Source organism: Aotus nancymaae, unplaced genomic scaffold (assembly GCF_030222135.1).
Source record: "Aotus nancymaae isolate 86718 unplaced genomic scaffold, 86718_ANA_hifiasm-v0.15.2.pri h1tg000064l_1, whole genome shotgun sequence".
Taxonomy (NCBI): Eukaryota; Metazoa; Chordata; class Mammalia; order Primates; family Aotidae; genus Aotus; species Aotus nancymaae.
This window is the reverse complement of record NW_026988479.1, coordinates 7,399,893-7,407,833: the sequence shown is the minus strand read 5'-3', so window position 1 is coordinate 7,407,833 and position 7,941 is coordinate 7,399,893. Positions and strand designations below refer to the sequence as shown.

The window sequence follows — 7,941 nt, the reverse complement described above, 5'->3', positions numbered from 1 at the left end:
GAAAATGACTGGCCTAGGGTCTCACAGATAGTTGCTGTTGACACCGCCTATCCTTATAAGAGGAACTGAGACTGTTAACTACCCCACTAGAGAGGCTCGGAGCTATGACTTTTCATTCTAGTCCAGAGGCACTTTCTATATTTTGGTCTGTAACAAGCCATTTTGTTCATGCTGATATAAAAATTTAACATCACGATTAATGATCCTAGCCTAAGATTAAATATTCTCCACAGATTAGTTATTTCCGCGAAGAGTTTATTCGGGAACTAATTGGAACAACAACAAAAAGCAGCTAGGTGATTCTAAAGCAGCAATGTTCAATAGGATAAGGAGATACATTTGTTATGTTAATTTTTCTAGTAGCCATATTAATAAATTTTCAGATTTAGCAAATAAAAGTATAGGACTCCTAGTTAAATTCGAATTTCAGATATAGAATGAATAATTTTTAAATATTATAACCCATGAAGGAATATATAAAATGAAAATGTAACTGATTGTCCTGTATTTTATCTGGCAATGCTGCATATTTAAAAAGTAAAAGTAAAAGATGAAATTAACTTTAATAGTATATTTAATCAATATATCCAGAACATGATCATTTTATCATATAATCAATATAGAAATTATTGATATTTTACATTGTTATATACAAATTATTGATCTTTTATTTCCCCCCCTTACTAAATCTTAAGAATTCAGCGTGTTTCACAGATTTCTCAGGATTTGAAAAAAAGAATCCAGTGTGTACTTTACAGCACATTTCAATTTGGACTAGCCACAATTTTATTTTTTAATATTTATTCATTTATTTATTGGAGACATGGCCCTACTCTGTTGCCCAGGCTAGAGTGCAATGACACAATCATAGCTCACTGCAGCCCTGAACTCCTAAGCTTAAGCAGGCCTCCTGCCTCAGCCTGCCAAGTAGCTGGGACTACAGGCACAGGCCACTATGCCCAGCTAAATTTTTTTTTTTTTTTTTGGCAGAGACAAGGCATCCCTATGTTGCTTAGGCTGGTCTCATACTCTTGGGTTCAAGCAGTCCTCCCACCTCAGCCTCCCCAAATGCCGGTAGTTATTGGTTATCTTACTGGACAGCACCATTCCAAGGCCTTTAAGAATTTAGACTACTAAACTTAACAATGCAAGACATTCTTTTTTAAAATAGTAGTGGCTTAGTGATAGAAACAGAACTAAGTATATATTTTTAAAATATAATGTGTTAGGTAAGCAATATTTCATAGTCACTATATTGTAAATTGAAAATAAAGTTACAGAAAGGGAACCTAACCTTGCCAGCAGGTTTTTATCAAGGAAATTTAAACATTTGCATAAAGCATATAGACTTTTAAAAATTATGATAAAGATGTTATCACAGGACTTGTTTCTTTACACTTAACTATTCACTATTCTTGCTTCTTGAAGATGGATGCTTATACCTTTAGCAACGTACTTAATCCCTTCTAACATCTTATGTGAAGTTGTAGTTCTTATCTGGAATTAACTGCAAAAGAAAGCAAAGCTTCTTGAAAACTCCTTTTTTGTGTGCTAAAATATTGTTTTAATATTTCAAAATAAATGAAAGCTTCTATAAGAAGAATGTTGACCTGTGTCCAGACCAAACAAGGTGAAGAAGTCTTATTTTAACGTTCGAGAAACATCAGTTGGGCATCAGATAACACTCCTGAAAGGGATTGAAAATGCAGTAGACTACAAAAGAAGCTGCACATCCTTAGGAAGAAAAGAAACCATTTGTCATAGATGGCTTGTCCATGTGTGCAAAGTAGAGGGCAACCTAAGATGGTGCTGTCCGGTTCCAGGTTCACTGTGATTACTATCCGAATGTAGTTATTATTTAAATTACATTTTTTTTTTTTTGAGACAGGGTCTCTCTCTGTCACCCAGGCTGGAGTACAGTGGCACAATCTTGGCTCACTGCAACCTCGACCTCCCAGGCTCAAGCGATCCTCTCACCTCAGCCTTCCAAGTTGCTGGGACTATAGGCACACACCACCACATCTGGCTATTTTTTTTTTGTATTTTTGGTAGAAATGGGGTTTTGCCATTTTGGCCAAGTTAGTCTCAAACTCCTGACCTCAAGTGATCTGCCTGCCTTGGCCTCCCGAAGTACTGGGATTACAGGTGTGAGCCACCATGCTCAGCTTTAAATTTCATATTTTAAAAGAGAAAGAGAGCTCAGAATCTGAATCAGTTACCTGAGGCCCTTTATTCTGCAAGGTTCTGAATTAGGATGTTCCTATTTTACATATTAGAAAATGTAAAACTGATTTATATGGTAGATAACCATAAGGTTCAGGGCTAGAACTTTAAATGGTAGTTTGCGTCCGAGATGGCACCCAATGAATGATCCCTGTACCATGACTGGTCTATGTGACCAAAAGCATACAGCATTAGTGATGGTTACTTACATCACTTGGGTGATTACATTATAAAAGATGTCCATCTTGGGTGTTCTTTCTCTCTTTCTCTTGCTCAGAGACAAGCAAGCTGTCATGTTAAGCAGCCCTTTGAGGGGTCCATGTGATGTCAAAGAATGAAGTCTCTAGCCAACTTTTAGTGAGGTCTTGAGGTCCACCAACAATCTTGAATGAGCTTGGAAGTAGCTCCTTCAGCATCACTTGGGTGTTGAGATGACTACTGACAGCTTTACTGCAACCTCATGAGAGTCTTCTGAACCAGAACCACTCAGGTAAGTGGCTCCCAGATTCCTGATCCTCAGAAACTGTGAGAAATAATGAATGTTTGTTGTTTTAAACTGCTAAATTTTAAGGTATTATGTTATGCAGCAATAGATAACTCATATACAAATTATTTGAATCAAACAATATGTTAAATGAAAATTCAAAAGAATAAACATCTATAATTCCTTGATTTGTTTTCCCTTCTATTCTGCACAATAGAATTTTACAGATGAACCTTACAATTACTTGTGCAATAAGAGACAGTATATTGTATTGGTTAAGTGCATAGCCTTTGGATGTATGCTAGCAGAAAGACCAGTATTCAATTGCTTTTTTCTTCAATTCCAAGCTTGTGAGCTTGAGTAAATTTAAAGTTTACTAAGCCTCAGTTTCCTGGGATGGTAGTGCTTAGCTCAAGCTCCTAGCATATATTAACTATAAACCAAATATTAGTTATAATTATTTGTTTTAGTTTGATTATTGGCTCTAAATAAATACCTTAAGAACGACGTGTTCTCCATAGATTTGGATATGTCGGGACGTTATATAGGCTGGAGCAGTCAGCAATTACTTGCCTGAGGAAGGCAAAGTCTCCAAAGAACAGACTCCTCCTTTAAGAAAAGAGTAGGCCAGGTGCAGTGGCTCATGCCTGTAATCTCAGCCTTTTGGGAGGCTGAGGAGGGCAGATCACCTGAGGTCAGGAGTTTGAGACCAGGCTGAGCAACATAGTGAAACCCTGTCTCTACTAAAAATACAAAAATTAGCCAGGTGTGGTGGCACACTCCTGTAGTCCCAGCTACTTGGGAGGCTGAGGTGACAGGATCGCCTGAGCCTGGGAGGCGGAGGTTGCAGTGAGCTGAGATCGTGCCACTGCACTCCAGCCGGGACAACAGAGCAAGTTTCCATCTCAAAAAGAAAAAAAAAGAGTAGAAGGCCCAAACTCAGTCCAATATTATAGCTTCAGCATCAGCGTAGAGAATGATTCAGAGGGTCTATTCAGCGTCTGCTGTAGATCCCGCAGATCTGTGTTTGGATGCTTCTGGTAAGGAGTGTGTGGCAGCTGTACCTGACAGATGCACTTGGTAGCAATAACTTATGCATACCTGAAGGATGACCCTATGGTCTAAGAAGAATGTGTGTTCAGAGCTCCAAGCTAAGGAATCTGGGAGTGGCCAACCCAGAGATTTCATTTACTATCTATGACGAACTTCTGAACTGCTCCCACACCCAGCCCATCCTGTAGAATGCAGGCCCTACTAGGTGATCAAAGCCCTTTAAGTTAAATGAAGGGTGCCTGGTAGAGATTGCTAGGGGATAGGTGTTAAGTAAAAGTGCTATACAAACTGCATGCTTTTTTTTTTTTTGAGACAGAGTTTTTGCTCTTGTTGCCCAGGCTGGAGTACAATGATACAATCTTGGCTCACTGCAACCTCTGCCTCCTGAGTTCAAGTGATTCTTCTGCCTCAGCCTCCCAAGTACCTAGGATTACAGGCACCTACCACCAGGCTTGGCTAATTTTTTGTATTTAGTAGAAACAGGGTTTTACTGTGTTGGTTAGGCTGGTCTCAAACTCCTGACCACAGGTGATCCACCAGCCTTGGCCTCCCAAAGTGCTGGGATTACAGGTGAGAGCCACCGAGCCTGGCCAACTGCATGCTTTTTACAAGGAGTTTTGGTTCTCCTGCCCAGCCCACTGACACTGGACTGCCCTTTATGTAAGGCCCCTCGATAAATCTTATGTCTCATTTGCTGGTTCTAGGTCTCTTCTTCAGCCTCTTGAACATAGTGGCATCCTTATTGAAGTCAGTGGAGTCTGGCATGACAAGGGAAACTTGAATAAAATCTGAAATTGCTATTTTTTTCCTTGCCAAAATCCCTGTAAGATATTACTTACCTTGGCCTCAGAACATCGAACTATGACTCAAGAGTGGAGAAACAGAAGTCTGTCCATGTCATCAGACAACATCCCAAGTGGGATGTCATCACCCCAATGCATACCGGCATTTGGGCAGAGTAGAGCAGCTGCAGCCTAGCAAGACTTGGCGTAATTCTGTTGGTTTGCACAATAGAATGAGAAATCACATTTCTGCTGTTATGTGATCGTGCATTTTAACTTGAGTTTATTTGGCCTGGACAGATAGGTAACTAGCCATGAAGACAGTGGACCTTGAAACATTCTGAAGACTATAAAAAGGATGTAATAAAATACTTTAAACAACTGTTTAAGGACTTAAATGTCCAGTCCAGATTCTTTTTTTTTTTTTTTTGAGACGGAGTTTCGCTCTTGTTACCCAGGCTGGAGTGCAATGGCGCGATCTCAGCTCACCGCAACCTCTGCCTCCTGGGTTCAGGCAATTCTCCTGCCTCAGCTTCCTAAGTAGCTGGGATTACAGGCATACGCCACCATGCCCAGCTAATTTTTTGTATTTTTATTAGAGACGGGGTTTCACCATGTTGACCAGGATGGTCTCGATCTCTTGACCTCGTGAGCCACCCACCTCGGCCTCCCAAAGTGCTGGGATTACAGGTGTGAGCCACCGCGCCCGGCCTCCAGATTCTTTAGATGAGTATAATTTCCAATGTGAAACCTCACAGTTTGGCTTCAAGAGATACAAGACAGGTTTTTGAATTCCACAGAAAAAATGTGCATTGCATTGCAACAAACTTGACCATCCTATTCATGGTAGTTGAAATGTAAATTCATTCCCTTCAGAAATACCTGCAAAAAATGAAATGTGAAATATGCCATTTGCATTTTAAAGACTGGTTATTACATTCTAGAATAGATGGAAAAGACATTAATGAGGGTCAGCATAGAATTATGAGTTTTCCCAAAAGACTTTTATGTATATAAGTGACGTGGGAGGAAAATTGGGTCACTAATGTTTTTCACTTTTTAATTCATTTTGCAAACGTGAATAGATCAATGTGTGTCAAACACTGTTCCGAGTTCTAGGAATTGAGGAAAGAAACAAGCTATCTGTTTCCATGGAGCTCACGTTTAACTTGGAGGATGGGAGGCTGACAATAAACTTGTACAAATAAATACAAATTTGAGGTAGTGGCAAGTGCCAAGGAGAAAGAAAAGAGAATAATGGCATAGAATGACGGTCATTAGGTAGCTGCTTTAGATGAATGCTGAGTGAACATGTTTCTTAGAAGGTGATATCTGAGCTGAGAGGCAAAGGATGAGAAGGAATCTGTCATGTGAAGATCTGGGAAGCAGGTGTACTAAGCAGAAGAGCAGCAAGTACAAAGACCCTGAGGTAAGGGATGTGCTCGGGGTAACTAAGTAACAGAAGGAGGGAAGACCAGCGTGACTAGAACATAGTGATCAAAGTCAGTAGTGTTGGAACATAAGTCAGAGACATTGGCAGGAGGCCAGTATTTATGGAAGCCAGATTGTCTAGTGCTTTGTAGGTAGTGGCAAGGAGTTTGGATTTTATTCTAGGTGGAATACCACCAGAATCTTTTATTTTCTTTTCTTATTGTAAAGATGGGGTTTCACCATGTTGGCCAGGCTGGTCTCGAACTCCTGACCTCAAGTGATCCGCCCACCTCAGCCTCCCAAAGTGCTGGAATTACAGGCATGAGCCACCACGCCCGGCCTTCTTTTCTCTTTTCTTTTCTTTTCCCTTCCTTCCTGCCTTCCTCCCTTCCTCCCTCCCTCCTTCCCTTCTCTTCCCTTCCCTCCCCTCTCCTCCTCTCCTCCCTCTCTCCTTCCCTTCCCTCCACTTTCCTCCCCTCCCCTTCCCTCCTCTCTCTGCTTTGCTCTCCTCTCCTCTCCTCTCCTTTTCTTTCCTTTCCTTTTTTGAGACAGGGTCTCACTGTCACCCAGGCTGGAGTGCAATGGCATTATCTTGACTTGCTGCAACATCTGCCTCCTGGGCTCAAGCAATCATCCCACCTCAGTTTCCCCAGTAGCCAGGACTACACAAACCACACCCAACTAATTTTTGTATTTTTTGTAGAGATGGGGTTTTGCCATGTTGCCTAGACTGGTCTTGAACTCTTCCCACTTCAGCCTCCCAAAATGCTGGGATTATAGGCATGAGCCATTGCGCCTGGCCTGTCAGAGTATTTTCAAGTGGAAAACATCAGGTCTTATTTCTAGTGTAAAAGGAACATTCTGTCTGTTATATAGAGAATGGACTGTGGAGAACAAGAATGAAAGCAGGTTGACTGATTAGAAAGCACTGCAGCATTATAGGCAAGAGATTATGGTGGCCCGAACTAGAGTGGTAACTGTGGAAGCGATAAATGGATGAATTCAGAATATTTTTGAAAGCAAAAGGTGACATGATTTACTATTGGATATGGGCATGAGAAAAGGAAATTAAGGATGATTCCTGGATTTTTAGCTTAAGCAACGTTGTAGCTTTTCATGACTGTTTTTGAAATGGGAAAATTTGGGGGATAGGGGTTTTGGAAATTGGGCTTTTTATTTTTGTTTTTTGCTTTTTAAAAATTGTGGTGAAATACACATAATATAAAATTTACCATTTTAACCATTCTTAAGTGTGTTAAGTACATTCATATTATGCAACCATTACCATCATCCATCTGTAGAACTCTTTTAATCTTGAAAAATTGAAACTCTGTACCTATTAAACAATAACTTCCCACTCCCCTCCTTACCCGAGCGCCTGAAAACCATTCTATAATGCAGAAGTCTCTATGAATTTGACCACTCTTAGTTGGAATCACATAGTGTTTATCCTTTTGTGATTCGCTTTTATTGTCACTCAGCATAATGTCTTCAAGATTCATCCATGTTGTAGCATATGTCAGAATTTCCTTTCTTTTTGAGACTGAATACTATTCCATTATATGTGTATACTACATTTTATTTACCCATTCATCCATTGATGGACACTTGGGTTGCTTCTGTCTTTTGCCTATTGTGACTAATGCTGCTGTGAACATGTATGGACAAGCATCTATTTGAGTACTTGCTTTTAATTCTTTGGGTATATACCCAGAAATGTGATTACTGGATCATATGGTAATTCTATATTTAATTTTTTTCTTCTTCTTCTTTTTTTTTTTTTTTCAAGATGGGGTTTCACCGTATTGGTCAGGCTGGTCTCAAACTCCTAACCACAGGTGATCGGCCTGCCTCAGCCTCCCAAAGTGCTGGGATTATAGGTGTGAGCCACCGCGCCTGGCTATATTTAATTTTTTTAAGGGATTGCCATACTGTTTCTCCAGTAGCTGTACTGTTTTACATTCCCAC

At 40.2% G+C, this 7,941-nt stretch overlaps 1 long non-coding RNA gene across 1 annotated transcript in view; it reads left to right on the top strand.

Annotated features, from left to right (window-relative positions):
• Positions 1–2,454: 2,454 nt before the first annotated feature.
• Positions 2,455–7,941, top strand: part of LOC105712563 (uncharacterized) — a 29,379-nt gene continuing 23,892 nt past the window's right edge. The window contains exons 1-2 of the long non-coding RNA XR_001106366.3: positions 2,455–2,713; positions 5,865–5,971. This is a non-coding gene — a long non-coding RNA (uncharacterized LOC105712563). The remainder of the gene's footprint in view (positions 2,714–5,864; positions 5,972–7,941) is intronic.